Source organism: Macrotis lagotis, chromosome X, assembly GCF_037893015.1.
Source record: "Macrotis lagotis isolate mMagLag1 chromosome X, bilby.v1.9.chrom.fasta, whole genome shotgun sequence".
Taxonomy (NCBI): domain Eukaryota; kingdom Metazoa; phylum Chordata; class Mammalia; order Peramelemorphia; family Peramelidae; genus Macrotis; species Macrotis lagotis.
Window position 1 is genome coordinate 241,625,048 of NC_133666.1, and position 16,404 is coordinate 241,641,451.

Below are 16,404 nucleotides of genomic sequence, written 5' to 3' on the forward strand. Positions count from 1 at the left end.
TGGTAACTGCAGAGAGCAGTTTCAGTAGAATGATATAAAAAGGAAGAGCTTAAAGGGCTGAGTAGTAAGAAAAGTAAAGGTTATCAGGTGAGAGAGCTTTTTCCAGGAATTTGTCTGAAAAAGGAAGAATGCATATAGGATGATCATTTGAGTGAATGGTAAGGTATAGTTTATTATGCACCAATCACAGTCCTAGTTTGGTTGACAATAATGAACCTTATGTATTAAAGTTATGTAGCCAAACTATAGAAGACCCACTAAACTTGCTAATAAAAAGATTATGCCCAGACTTTTGTTCTGGGTTTCTCTTCATCACAGATTTTTATCTCAACAGGAGAGCTGCATAATTCAAAATGTAAGGGTCTTTTCTTGCCCACATGTATTATGGCCATATACGTCCCCTGTAGCCATGCTTTTTGTGATCTTTGTGCATTCATTTTCCCCACTGATGCCAGATATATTTGTGGGAGGAGGCTTGTGGGGGAGATATTAATAGTGTCAACTGGCCGACCATTAAAAGAAAACCCAATGCTGGGGACTTATGAGCTATGGTTTTAAAATCACAGAACAGTTTGAACCTAAGATGCTGTTCTCCCAGGGAACCCAATGTACAAGTACAAAGTACCTTAGGTTTATGGGGAAGATACTTTGTTCCTATTTTTCTTGATATATCACTACAGTAAAAAAAAGCCTTTGAGGTTAATTAAGTCAACTGTATGACTGCTGAAGTCAGTGGGAGCTCATGGGCAATGGTTTTAGGAGTGTGGACCCCACCCCCAGAGTCAGAATCCTGAATATAGGTTAGTCATCCTAACATGTGAGAGTGAGTTGGAGAGGGTAGCTCATTGAAGTGTTATAGAAAAAATCTTGACCATTATTCAAATTTCCTAAAGTCAATATCCTGGAGTCTAAGGGCAAATGTCCTTGGGCAGACTACTTAAAACTAATGTATCTTGGTCCTTAATTCCAGGTAGCCTTTCACTGTTTTAGACTAACTCTAACAGTTTTAACTGTAAAGAAGGTAGCAGCCCACAAAGGTGTAAAGAGTTTCCTCATAAGCAATTCCCTATATCATTGAAATGCCAGGTCCACTCCCTATACCTCCAGACATACCAAGCAAATGACAAACAAACCCAGAAGAGCCAGATAAACAGGCTAAATGTAAACTCTAATTTGCCCAATCCAATTGCTAAATGAGTCAGCTACCACAACCAATCAAGGGATTTGGAAGTAGAGTGCTTAGCATCTCCTAGCCCATTGAACACCCCACCTCAAACAAGAAAATTTTGGTTGCTTTATAATTTTGCATACATAGAATCCTTTCATGAAATCTAGTCAGCATTTAGTTCCACTAATCTGGAATTTCTGTTGTTGCAAACATGTTTGCAGAATTTTAATTCTGTTTTTTTATAAACAGGTTTCTATAAAAGATTACTACCTTACCTTGTTGAGTTGCTCATTGTTAATATTTAGCAAATCTTACATTGCTACCTAAAGATGAATTGTAATTTAATTGTAAATGACTTCTTGATGGTTTACCTTACTGCTCAGAATATTTAGACAGAGGAAAGACACTTGTTCTTCTAATTTCCTGTTTTCTCACTGTTTTGCGATGTCTCTGTACTGACCCATTCATCCCTTCCTAAAGTAATTAAGTACAATGAGGCACAGGAGAGTGGCTTTTGTGGGTTATTAAGAACAAAGACATTTAAATATCTCCCTTTATATTAGCATGTATTTTAATAGAATACTAAAAAAGAAAAGTGCCAAAAATTCACTTATATTTATAGTATTTTCAAGAATAGGAGGACTATATAATGTGGACAAAATATCAGCAAATCCATGGCAACCATGCTATTATTTTAGGAAAGCATTTCTATATTCATTCAACAAGTTCATATTGAGTATCTGCTATGGGAAAGAAGCAGTATTAGGTAGTTTGTAAGAGGTATGATGATAAATAAGGCACAATTTTTGCCTTAATTGTTGTTATTTTTCAATGATGTCTGACTTTTCATGACCCCATTTGGGATTTCCTTGGCAAAGATACTGGTGATGTTCATCATTTTCTTCTCCAACTCATTTTACAGTTGAGGAAACTGAGGTAAACAGTTAAGTGACCTGCTCAGGGTCACACAACTACTAAGTATCTGAGATCAGATTTGAACTTGTCTTCCTGACTCCAAGCCCAGCACTGTATTTACTGTGCTACCTATCTGCCTCAAGAAGTTTACAATCTACTAGTGATAGCAATTATAACAACCTATCTGTATTTATTACTTTAGGATTTTATAAGTACTTTCCTAATATCAAACCCAGAAACATAAGTAATGCATTTTACAAATTAAGAAATTGAGGTATAGAGTTATTAAGTGGATTGTCTAAGACATACTATATGGGATGTGTGCAAATGTAATTAAGTACTATAAGACATTTTAACTTTAAGATATTAAATTTTTTGGACAAGACTTTAAATTCACTTCTTCACCTACTGCTTACTAGTTATCTTACTTCTGGCAAGTACCTGCACTTCTCATCCTGTTTTCTCATCTATAAAATGAAGATAAAAACATATATCTTTCCTAACTTATGGGTTTGTGTGAAGTTCAAAAAAGGTCACAGAAAATTCTTTGTAAGGTGCTATATGAAGATGAGTTTCAATATATGGCTTTATTTTAAGGATCTTTATGATTTGGGGAGGCCTCCATCAGTAATTGTCTAAGATCATTAATCAAGAAAGAATCCAGAAACCTCATGATCTAATCCCTTCCTTTTTGAGAGAAAACTAAGGCCCCCAAGAAGGTAAAGTTGGGGCAGAAGGAAGATTTAAACCTAGTAGTTGGTGTTTCAACTCATTGGGAGAGGGAGCATGTTATGGTGAAAACAATACATGTTTTCTTCAAGTTTTATTTGTGATTTAGTTGTTTCAGGTTCGTTTAGAGGGTAGTTAGGAAGAAACTAACAAATTGCAACTATAAACGATCCCTTGGAAAATTGGTATTTGGCCCAAATTTGACAGGAAATATTCAACACTGGGACAAAAGGGGAAAAAAAATTTCCAGTACCAAAAGAGTTAAACCAGAGTCAGTGTTCTTCCCACTGTCCCATTGTTTTTAGGAACAACAAAGGAGGAAACTCTCTAACAAAGTGAATCAGCAATTGTACTACAGTTTATAGACTGGAAGCATTGCCTGAGTCATCAAGAAATTAAGCAACTTGTCCAGTTTCACAAATCTATATATGTCTGAGGAAGGACTTGAATCCAGATTTTTCTGACTCTGAGGTTGGATTTCTATGCACTATATAATATACCTTCTGACTTTTTTGTTTTTATTCAGTCATTTTTCAGTCATATCTGACTCTTCGTGACTCCATTTGGCAAAGGTACTAGACTGGTTTACCATTTCTTTCTCTAGCTTATTTTATTGGTAAGACTGCTGTCTGAGAAGCTCACTTAGTTCCATATCTTTTGGCAAGTCAAAACAGGCTTCAATTTTTTAAAATTCTTTTATCCATATTGTCATCCTAGAAGTGGCACTACAAAAATACTTTAGATTTCATTCCTTGCTGGGTAACCAGGACCTGAAGCTAGAAGCTCTTGGATTTACAAGGTTGCCACCAAGGCTAAGAACATCCATATGTACAAGGCTGTCACCAAGGCCAGAAACATCCATCTTCACAAGGTTGCAGCCAAGACTAGAAACATTCATCTTCACAAGGTTGCAGCCAAGGCTAGGAATTCACATTCTCAAGAAAGCTATTGGGTCAATACTCAGAGAAAGAGACACAAAGGCAACTAGAGACATAAATTCCATTATCAAATTCACCAGATATGTACATGTAGTCACATGGATAAAGATATCCAGGGGACAGTGGAACAAGAAATTCCTCTTTCCCAACATATACACCTCAAGAAATCCAAATCATGGCTATTGAAGTACCAAGACTCATATAAAGAAGACAGAAAAGGAGCAGAATTTTCCTCCCTCTTTTTAAAAAAAATCTACTTAGTGGTCCCTCCTACAGTGACCAGTATAATGCAAGCCCCTCATGTTACCCTTGCCTTACCTCCATCATGGAAAGGGAAGAGTGATAAGATAGCATATAAAAACCAATCATAGGAGAACAAGGAATTATGTATCTTTCTGGAAGTGGCTAGGCCCTACAGGTTCTCTACTATTTATCTATTTCATAGGATCCAATCCAACCCAGAATGACTGAATTATCAGGGGGGTGGTACTTTGTAAATATTTAAATCTCAAATTCAAAGTTAATACACAAAATAGCTAAGGGAGGGGAAAAAAACTGATTTAGCAGAGTTGAATGGCAAACAAAATTCAAATAATTGATCAAAATAATCACCAAAGTGGTTTCTGATGTTAGAACCTTCAGATTGAGTGGAATATTCCCAATAAAACCTTCTTAGGGTTAATATTCCTAGTGAAGTCCTCTCAGGGTTAAGAAACTTTAAGACAAGAACAAACTATTATTCTTAGACTAATCTTAGAAGAAAGACCTGGCATTCCCAGCAAGGCACCTGCCTTCTGATAAATATATTTTTAATTAACTATGAGAACAGTAGACTACTCCTAGAAAGACCTTGCATTACAAAAGAACTTATGAGCCACCTGCTTTATGAGAAGACTATTTTTGCAAACTGGGAGGGCAGTCTAACCATAGTCATTACTTCATTAAGATAGTGATAAAGGTCCCAAGTTACCTCACCATCTGTTGGGAAAAATATTATGAAAACATTTCATTCTTTTTTTCGTTGTGTCTGTTGCTGGGGTAGATTTTCCTCAAATAAGATTGTGCCACTGGAGACCCGGCCAATGGGTTAAAAGAGAAGGTGGTTAGGGAGGGGGAACCTGTGTTAGGACCTATATAATCTTGTTTGACTGTCCTTTAGGTGCAGCTCTTTGATCTTGAGTCTGCCCTTCTCTCCAGAAAGCAAATAAAAACTTTCTTTGGCTCAGACTGGTATCTGAAAATTTTCTTTAATGTATTTTTATCTCACACAAGACAAAGATGGGAAAAGTTGAGCAAATCTTTCAAATTTGAGGCAGAAAACCTAGAAGGGTCATTGGTAGAAGGATCAAGAGGAGGAAATAGCAATCATTTACTCCAAGGGTTTATTCCAGACAAACAGCACCAGCTGCCATCCCTTTCTCTCCAGAATCTCTCAGTTCTGCCTCAGTAATGAATTGAAAAGTATTTATTCAGCACATATGTCAGGCATGCAGAACAAAAATTAAATAGTCCCTACCTTCAAAATCCCTGCCTTATCAGGGGAATTAGTACATCTATATATAAGCATATATGAACATATGTTGATATGTATATGCAAGTATAGGTATATGCATATATAAATGTCCATACATATTATATTAGATACAGATATCTGCATATAAATTCATATATATGTAAACTATAACACATAAATTATAAAATGTATGTAAACTATAACCTGCATAATGTATAATGCAATATAATGCATATGTAATATATAAAATATTATATATGTTATATTGTTATACATAATATGTTATATGTGTGTTATAATATAATGTAATGATATATCACAAATAATCCTAACAGATGCTTTAGCCTTCCTTAGCATCCCCAAATTTTTAATTGAAGTTGGTACATACTAAATGTTTAATAAAGTCTTGTTCACTAAGAATATATATAGGATTGGATTTTATTTTTAAATTAAATGTTCTAAAAAGCAGATTTTCATCCTCCTTTTGCCATTTTTAAGGTGACACAATTATCTATAGTTCTAAATCAGAGAGTCTTTTAACATAAATGTTGCTTGTTTGCTTTGTTGGTCTGTTTATTGTGTTCTAGATAATCATCTTTCTGGAATCTTTCTACTAAAAATCAACCTGTAAATTTCAATCAGTTGATTTCAATGGAAAAAGTGGTATGGTCTTTTTCAGCTTAATTTTTTTAAATGAAGATTCCCTTAATAGAACTATTTTCTCAATTTAGAATAATTTTCAGTTTTGCTTCCATGTGAAGATGTGGACCTGCTCCATACACTTTTATTTTTTCCCTTTCTATCAGTTATTTCCTTTTCCTTTTTCTACAAACATATCCAAGTTTCCCCATACTAAAAAAAAAAAAAAAAGTCCAGTCCCAAAATAACCTTTTGCTCCTCACCCCTTACCATCAAGCTTCAAGAAACATTCTATAGTTGCTTTTATTTTCTCCCTACATACTCAACTCTTGCTCTCTTTCAGCCACAATCTTGGAGTAGGAAGGGATCTCCTTAAAGACTACCTAATAGTCTAACTTATACCTAAAAAAAAGAATCTTTACTATTACATTTCCAATAATTGGTTAGCCAGTTTTCATTTAAAAACCTTTACTGAAAGGAAACCTACTATTTCCTAAGGCAAAGACCATTACATTTTTAGACAGTTTTAACTGTTAAGAACTTGGAATTAAAACTATTTTCTTTTTTATTACCCTCCATTATTTCAAATTCTGCTCACTTTCCCATAACAACCCTGAAATATATCAGAAAAGTATTATATAATAGAGCAATAGAGATCATCTGCCTTGAGTCTTCAAGCTAAATGTCTCCAATTTTTCAAGTCAATCTCCTGTGACATGAACTTGGGACCTTTCTCTATTCTATTTGCCTTTCTCCAGCATTCTCCAATTACTAACATTCTTCCTAAAACAAGGCCAGAAATGGAACACAATAACCCTGGAATGGAATACAATATTCCAAATGTTACTCCCCAGTTCACAAGAGCTGACTACTTATAAATCTCCATCAGTGTAAAAACAAGTTTAGCACCTAATTTTCAAGGATAACAAGTTAAATTTAGCAGCTACCATCTGCTACACTGAAGGTGAATGGTTTCACTGGATCCTGAGGTTTCCACCCACAGTGTTGAATGACTTTTAAGGATGCCTTCTCTCAAATGAGTTTTGTGAAACTGAGTTGGGAAAATGATAAGGGGCACCCTGACCAAAACTCTCTTAATGCCCTCTTAGAACCTAGTAGGCTTTTTTTTGGCTGACATATCACACTGTTGACTCATATTGAGCTGTCAAATCACTAAAAAAACCTCAATTTTTTTTTCAGATGAATTGTCATCTAGCTACCTTTGTCCCATCTTATATTTGTAAAGTTTATTTTTTTGGAACACAAGTGCAAGAATTAACATTTCTCCCTTTTCAATTTAATCTTTTTATATTCAGCCCAATGTCCTAGCCTGAATGTTAGAGATCCTGACTGTCATCTTTTATATTAGCCATAGCTATACTTTCCAGCTTATCTTCAATTGTATTAATCATTTGTTTTAGGTCGGAGCAGACCAAGCTGGTCTAATGGTGTGGGTCAAATATTGGAACACAATGAGACTTGGTTTATTTAGCAATTTGTAGCAGTAAAAGGACATTCAGAGCAGGGGAAACGATATCCCTTGAGGATGCAGTTTAGCCGAGTTCACTTCTTTTTTGTTTTGTCTTCTTTTTGTTGGGCAATGGAGTTAAGCAACTTGCCTATGGTCACATGGCTAGTAAGTATCAAGTGTTTAAAGTCTTATTTGAACTCAGGCCCTTCTGACTCCAGGACCAGTACTCTGTCCACTGCACCACTTAGCTGCCCTCTGAACTTATTTCTTATTCCATAGTTGGTCATGCTCTGTTCTGTATGTAGTCCAAAGACTAAGAGAAGGAAAAGCTTGAATCCCTTATGTCATGGCTATTTTTTGTACACATTTACTGGAAAACCCAGATAAATGGCCTGAAACTTTGTCTCCTGAGCCAATTCAATTTCAAGAAGTCTGGAGACATCAAAGAGGTCCCTGGTTTGAATCTAGACCTCCCCTCCAAAAAACAGCAAGTAAATCTAACCTCCACTTTCTTTAATCTCCCCCCCCTCAAAAAAAAGAAGCAAAAACAATCTAAAGGATAGTTTCAGTATCTTTTCAGGAAAAAACAGTCTAACCTGCCTGAAGAAGGACTTTAGTATTTTGTTTCCAACCACAGCACTCCAGGCTATTGATAAAATGATGACAGGTTCAAGGACAGATCCCTGAGATAATTCATAGGAGAACCCCTTCCAGGAAGAAGCATTTCTATAGTGTCTATATGTCTGATACTTTTTACAAATACTATCTCATTTGATCCTAACAACAAATCTTTGAGGTAAGTGCTATTATCATCCCCATGTTACAGATGACATTTTTGTGATATTTTTGCCACAAATGAAGTCAAGAAACTAAAGAAGTGTCTACTAAATAGAAAAACAGAAGTTAAGTGACTTGCCCACAGTCATACAATTAGCAAGTGTCTACAGTCATATAAGAATTCAAGTCCGATTAATTAATTAATCCACTGTGCCACTGACTACCTCTAAGCTTACAATGAATCGTTGTCCCCATTGACTCTGCTGAAATAGTTCTTGGGATCTACAATGATTTCCTGATTCCTATATTCAGTGGTCATTTTTTAGACTTTTTTAAATCCCTCTATAATTTTTGACAATGTTGACTGCTCTCTCTTTGCTTTCCTATTTTGGCATTCATGACCATACATTTCTATGATTTCCATCCTACCTCTTTGGTCTTTCCTTTTCCATGTCCTTCTGTGATTTCTTCCTCCTTTTCCTCTTCACATCTTTTAAACTTGGCATTCCCTTGGCTTGTTTTAGCCTTCTCTCCTCTCCCACATGTTCTCTCCTAGCCACTTCCACAATTTCAACTATTATCATTCTTTTTTTTTTTTGCAAGGCAATGGGATTAAGTGACTTGCCCAAGGCCACATAGTTAGGTAATTATTAAGTGTCTGAGGTCGGATTTGAACTCAGGTACTCCTGACCAGTGCTCTATCCACTGCGCCACCTACCTGCCCCAACTATTATCATTCTTTAGAGAACTCTCAATCCCTTTGTCCAACACTAGTTTTTCTTCCCTACTGGACATTTCCATATGGATGATTGCCAACATCTCAAAATTAACACCTCTAAAACTGAACTCATTCTATTCCCCACAAAAGTCTACTTTTGCTTCTGACATCCCTGTTTTTATTGATATCACTTTTATTCTTTATATCCTAGACTAAAAACCTCAGATTGAAAAGCTCTCATCTTTTTTCATATCCTACACTACATCAAATCAGTTATGAATTATGTTTTTACTATCTTTTTTACCCCCTTTTAATTCCCATCTGCTATTATCCTAGTTCAGATGTTTGCTACCTTTCTCCTAGACTCTTGTATTAGCTAGAAATCATGTCACTTCTACTCACCTGTCAGAAACCCAGGATTCCAGGGTGAGAACTAGAGTGCCAGATTATGTAGGTAGAGAGGTTCGAGCATAGAATCATGGTAGTATGAAGATGGCCATGGAATAGCAGCATGGTAGGTTCCGATAAAACCAGATCTACCAACTCCTTTGTTTACTTCTCTGAAGAGAGTCCAAGAGCCATCCTTTTATTTAGCAGACACTTCCTTTAGCTTCTTGATTTCATTTGTGGCAAAAATGTCAATATGGACATATTTTACCCCTTGTAGAAGTAGAATATCAATGCCTAGATTATTAGACAAAAATCCTCATATTTTTAGCTAATAAGTCTAAAAGTTGCTTGATTTTTAACATGTTTAATATTTAACATATTTTCTCCAATTCTACCAATATCATTTAAAAGGGAACCACACAGGACCAAGGATCATATAAAAAGGGTCTTTATACAGCAGGAAAGATCCTGATGTTGGGAAAGATTGAATGCAAAAGGAAAAAGGAATGACAGAGGATGAGACGGCTAGACAGTGTAATGGAAACAATGAACATGAAGTCAGACAGACTTCTGGTGATAATGGGAGAAGGATCTAACATGCTGTGGTCCATGGATTGAAATACTAAACAGCAAGAAAAAAGGAAGCAGGAAGTTTTTTAAAAGGAATGCAGTTTTAATAGTACATTTTGGGATAACAAAAAGCTGGAAAATTGATGTTCATTGCCTTGTTGTTTAGCCATATCTGACTCTTTGTAATCCCATGGACCAACTGTCCACAGACTTTTCTTGGTCAAGATACTGAAGCAATTTGTCATTTCCTTCTCCAGTTTTAGGCAGTGACTTGCCAATTTTAGTGACTTGTTCAGGGTCACACAATTAGTAAATGTCTGAGACCAGATGTGAATTCTGATCTTTTTGATTCACTGCACCACCTAAGCTATTCACTGTCAGGAGACTGACTAAATAAATGGAATGTAGTAGAATATTACTGTCATGTAAGGTATGATTATGAAAAATTCCAAGAGGCATGGAAGTAACATTTTAAAAAGAAATAGTTTATTATTTTCAAATACCTACAGTAACTGAAAATATGTTTCCAAGACCTCTGACCACCAGGTGTCTGATATCCTCTGACTACTTAAGTCACCTGAGAAGGAAAGGTTCAGAAGGTATTGTCAGGGATACAGGTCGTTGACTTTGTGACAGCAATTTGTCATCATAAAGCACTGTCTGTCAGAAAGGAAAATTATGAATGTTGGAGGTGAGAAAACTGGGATACTAATTCAATACTGGTGGAGTTGTGTATTTTGGGGAGCAATTTGGAACTCTTCCCAAAGTGTTATAAAAACTGCATAACCTTTGAAAAAAAGATCTACATCAACAAAAACTATAGCAGCTCTTTTTGTAAGGGCAAGGAATTAGAAATTGAGGGAATGCCCATCAATTGGGGAATGGCTGAACAAACTATGGTATATGAATGTGATAGAATACTATGGTTCTATAAAAAAAATTATTCTCTGAAAGACTTCAAAAAAGCCTGGAAAGACTTGCATAAACTGATGCTGAGTGAAATGAACAGAACCAAGAAAGCATTGTACACATTAACAGCAACACTGTATGATGTTTAGCTATGATAGACTTAACTCCTCTCAGCAGTTCAATGATCAAAGACAATTCTAAAAAGACTTAGTATGGAAAATGACATCCATATCCAGAGAAAAACAATGAAGTCTAAATGCAGACCAAAGCATACTATTTTTACTTTCTAAAGTTTGAGTTTTTTTCTTGTGTTTTTTCCCCTTTTGTTCTGATTCGTCTTTCACATTAATTCTTCTTTCAACTTATATGGAAATATGTTAAATATTGGTATAACCGATATCAGATTACCCCTTGTCATGGGGAGTGGGTAGGGAAGGGAGAAAAACATAGATCTCAAAATCTTACAAGAAATGCATTTTGATCAACCTTGATGGACTTACTCCATCAGTGCAACAATCAGGGACAATTTTAGGGGATCCATGATGGAGAATACCATCTGCATCCAGAGAAGGAACTGCAGATTATTATCTTCAATTTTTAAAAAGTTGTCTTATGTATTACAAAATTTTGTTATCTCTAATGTTCTCTTTCTTCCTTATGAATCTGTTTCTTCTCTCAACACATTCAATTTTGATCTATGTATATCATGGAAACAAATGTAAAGACTATATCAGATTGTCTTCTGTTGGGGGGGAGGGGGAAGGGAAAAATAGAAAATTTAAGACCTTACAAAAAATGATTGATAGAAACTACCATGTATGTAATTGGAAAACAAAATATTTATATACATATATATATATATATTTTAAAATGAATGTTGAAAACTATCTTAATATATAATTAGAAAAAAAATTTTAAAGAAAAAGCAAGTATTATCTGTGACCAATATTTTAGGTAACTCTCTGTAAACCAACTGAGCCACAGGTGGTTTCCCCAAGAACACAACCACAAGAACAAATACAAAAATACACAAGCATAAGTTGTTTAGGAATAATAGACTGGTATAACTACAAAATGACTCCAAAAAAAAATCACATCTAATTCACTTTCTCTCAACAGTAGGATGAAGCAGTCTTTTAAAACATTAGTTCAAATATTATGCTTCAGCCTACTTTATCTGCTGCCCACAAGCAGACTCTGAGTGGAAGGGTAAAGCAGTACCCAGGACTGTTGGTAATATCTTCTGCTTTATCTCTCCCACAGCTCAGTTATAGAAGTTTCCTTACTGTAGGAGTACAAAGGAGTCAAGCAAAATGTTAGGGAACTTGGTTTGAAACATAGGTAAGAATCCTTCATAATTAATCTATTAATTGTATGTAAATAGTTCTTCTAAAGAGATTGTTCTTTTAAATATTTTTTACCTTTCTCTTTAATCTCTTATACTTTTATTTTTACTATACTAATATTTTGTTAATCCAAGATAAACTTTAGATCAGATCCCATTTTAATTTTCGCGAATAATGAATTAGTGAAACCTAAACTAAATCCAAATGATTACCAACAATCCTTCTGAATTTATATTTTATTGTACAACCCCCCCCCACACACACACACACACATGTACAGTAACAGTTCTAAACCTCTTTTCTCTATCCTCAAATCCAATTGCAAACTCACTCCTACATTTGTGGCTGAAGATGTGGCCTCCATCTGAGTACATATAGGGCCTCTGACAAGAATTCTTTCAATCCCCACTGCTGAAGTTTCTGAATATCATTACCAATTTCTCTTTCCAACTATTTTTTTAAGGCTTTTTTGCAAGGCAATGAGGTTAAGTGGCTTGCCCAAGGTCACACAGCTAGGTAATTATTAAGTGTCTGAGGCTGGATTTGAACTCAGGTACTCCTGACTCCAGGGCCAGTGCTCTATCCACTTCGCCACCTAGCTGCCCCCCAACTATTTCAAAAGGGAAAATATTCCTAGGTTCTTTTTGCTTAGGCTAGTCCCTCTCACTGTGTCTTTGGTTCTATTTTCTCCTCCTTCCCACTTCATGTCTTTAGTTTTACTCTCTACTCTAGATTCCAATTTTCCTACAAACTCAGTCTGCTTCTGCCTCCTTAGTCCTAAAAGTCATCTTCTATCAACTTTTGTGTACTATTTAACTGTTAGTCCATCCCTTCCTTCCCTTCAGCACATTTAAGATCCCTGTAGCTGATCTGATTGTACCTTTCTCTTTAAACAGTAAATCAATCATTAAACATTTATTGTCAACTATGTGCTAAGTACTATAGATACAAAAAGAGAGTCTCTGACCTAAAGAAACTTACAATCTATTGAGACAGCATGCAAACAAAGCAAGCTATGTACAGGATAAATAGGAAATAATTAATAGAGGGAAGATATTGGAATTAAGAGAGGTTGGAGGAGGCTTCCTGTAGAATGTGGAATCTTAGAACTTAGAGGTAGGGCCGCTAGGTGTGCAGTAGCTCCCAGTTCAAATCCAACTCAGCTGCTTAGCACATAGTAGCTGTATGACCTTGGACAAGTCACTTAACCCCTTTGCCTTGCAAAAACCAAGGGGGGGGAGAGCTTAAAGGAAAGCAGAGAGATTTGGAGTCGGAACAGAGGTGGGAAGAATGTTGCAAGGATGAGGGTCAGCCATAGAGAATCCCTGGAGACCAGGGAGAGCATCTTGTTTTGTGAGATAGCCAAGAGGCCACTGTGCCTAGATCAAAGAGTAGGTGTAAGGAGTAAAGTATGAGAAAACTGGGAAGGTAGGAGGGTGGCTAGGTGAGGAAGGGCTAGATTATAAATGCCAAATGTTTTTGATTCTGGTGGCACTAGGGAACTACTGAGTTTATGAGTAGAGGGAGGGAGGAGTGACATGATTGGACCTGTAGTTTGAAATCACATTAATAGCTAAATAAAGGATGAACTGGAGTGAAAAGAGACTTAAGGCCAATAGACCCATCACTGGTTTACAATAATCCAGATTTGAGGTAATGAGGGTTTGCCCTAGAGAGGTAGTAGCCCATAATAAGAGAAATGTTGCAAAAGTCAAATCAACAAGCCAAGGCAACTGATTTTATTTTTTACTTTATTTTATTTTTAGGTTTTTTGCAAGGCAAATGGGATTAAATAGCTTGCCCAAGGCCACACAGCTAGGTAATTATTAAGAGTCTGAGGTCGGATTTGAACTCCTGACTCTAGGGTCAGTGGTCTATCCCCTGGACCACCTAGCTGCCCCTAAGGCAACTGATTTTTATCTTTCATCTTTATTCTTTTTCCTCTGGGTGTTTTGTTTTAGACTTGGAGTCTTCCCTTATGTGTTCTAAAATGGATCAAAATGAAGAGTTCTATAGGAGCCAAGCTTAGGAGAAGAGATAGGAGCTTTGTACCAGCAAAATAGGAAAATGCCTAAGGACAGATGACAAGTCAATGCATTCCTCTGAGGAGTTAAGGTAGAGATTGTTGGTTGAGATGGGCGAGGGTGAAGCATGGCCAAACCTCAGCTATAACAAAATGGTGAACAGGAGGCAGGAGCATTTACTCCCACTGGAGGAGCAGCTTGAGTCAGAGTCTGAAGGGAAACCAAGCTCTGTTCCATTCTTCAGTTCCTGAGTCCAGGAACCTTGTGTTAGTGCAAGAGGACAAAACAGAAAAGCATCCCAATAAAAGAAAAAAAATAGTCATCACAAAATAATTGCTCTCTAAAGTCGTGATTTTAAAAAATTGTCTTAGATATATCAATTTACACAAGATCCAAAAGAATTTGACTGTAATGAGATATTTAAATGCTTTCAAGTCAATGTGATGGATGTAGTTTAATGAACCCAGAATAAAAATTCAGAGAATCTGGAAGTAGCCTGGTTCTAACACCTAATATGGTAGATGGGTGGTTACAACAGATAGTGTTGGACCTGGAATTAGAAGATTCATCTTTCCCTAGTCTTCAAATCTGACCTGAAACATTTACTAGTTGTGTGACCCCAGGCAACTCATTTAACCCTGTTTGCCTCAATTTCCTCTTCTGTAAAATGAGCTAGAAAAGGAAATGGCAAACCACTTCAGTATCTTTATCAAGTAAACCTCAGAGAGTCAGGCATAATTAAAAAACTTATGTAAAAACCACTTACTATCTCTGTGAATGGACAAGACCTATAAAAAATATCTATCAGGCATAATAGTCTACATAGACCCTCAGTATGATCTGACCTAGAATGCAAGTGAAGACTTCAAAAGGACTGCCTGAGTGCATCTCTAACTCCCCCATCCCAGAAATTCCTTGTCTAGAAAGCTATGCTCTCCCATGTTACTTAAACTTTCCCTGGGGTTAGAGGGGGAAACATGGGGTAAGTGTGTGTTAGTAAATGTTTGACAACTGACTCTACAAAAGCTTGACACAATTTTAAGTTTAATCTACATCTCTAATATTTTCTCTATCTCTTTCTCAGTTAACAAAATTAATAATTAACAAAAATTCAGCCCTGATTTCTGCGGAATAAATGCTCACACTGAAAATTTAACAACCAGCATTCCCAAACTAGAAGCCGGTCCACAGGGGAATGCCTGGAAGTGTCTGGTGTCTCCTTCCCAGAAGTTGCTTGTCTTGAGTAATGTGACAAGGGGTTGGGTCTATACTCAAAAGGAAAGTCAAATTTTAGCAACATGGCTGAGGAAGCATAGGACTGAAATCTAGGAAAACTAGATTCTACTGTCTACTCTGAAACTAACTCTGGTGGCCTCAGTTTCTTCTTCTATAAAAGATTGAGTAAGGAGATGCCTAAGGTTACATCAAGTCTTGTGAGATTTGAGATTTTGCCTCTATCTCAGTACAGCCTCAATGTTAGTGACAGTTGAACAAATCTTTCTGTGTGACCTTGGGCAAGCAAGCTCCTTCCAGGGACCCCCATGCACCATTCAAGGGTGATGACTAATATCCCTTCCAGTTCTAAAATGATACTTTAAGTAGGTAACTTCAAAGCACTTCTTCAAAAAGGCAAAGCAAGAACTGTTTCTTTGTAACTTAGCACAGTGCCTGACTTAATAATTCATTATTACTTGAATGAGTCTATCAGAGTATTATATTTCTCTTTCCTTCATTTGCAATGAATTGAATAAAGCAAACATTAGGCAGCTATTTTATTAACAAGAATAGTGAATGTTTGGATTTGGAATCATGAAGATAAAACGTTCAAACCTCACCTGAGATACTTGTATCAACTGTGTGACCTTGGGTAAGTCAATTGACCTCACTGTATTTCAGTTTCCTCATTTTGAAAATGAAGGTTTTGGAGTGCATCACCTATAGTTCCTTTCATTCTATGTGTTCCTATATTTGCACAAAGAAAGTCCTGAGACTTTATAGTGTGCTCAAAACAATTTTAATTGCATAAGAAGTCATAAAATTTAGTTAAGATTTATTTTTATGGAACTTAAAGTATAGTAGAGGCAACTAGCAGAATATAGAAATATTCTAATTCAAAATAATATGTCATAAATATTTAAGAGAAGAGTAAACAGACATTGTGAGATTTAAGGATATTATTGACAGAGAAGGATCAAGGCAGGCTCCCTGGAGAGAAAATGACATTTAGTTGGATTGAGGTGAAAGAGAGAGAGAAGAGAAGAGAAGAGAAGAGAAGAGAAGAGAAGAGAAGAGAAGAG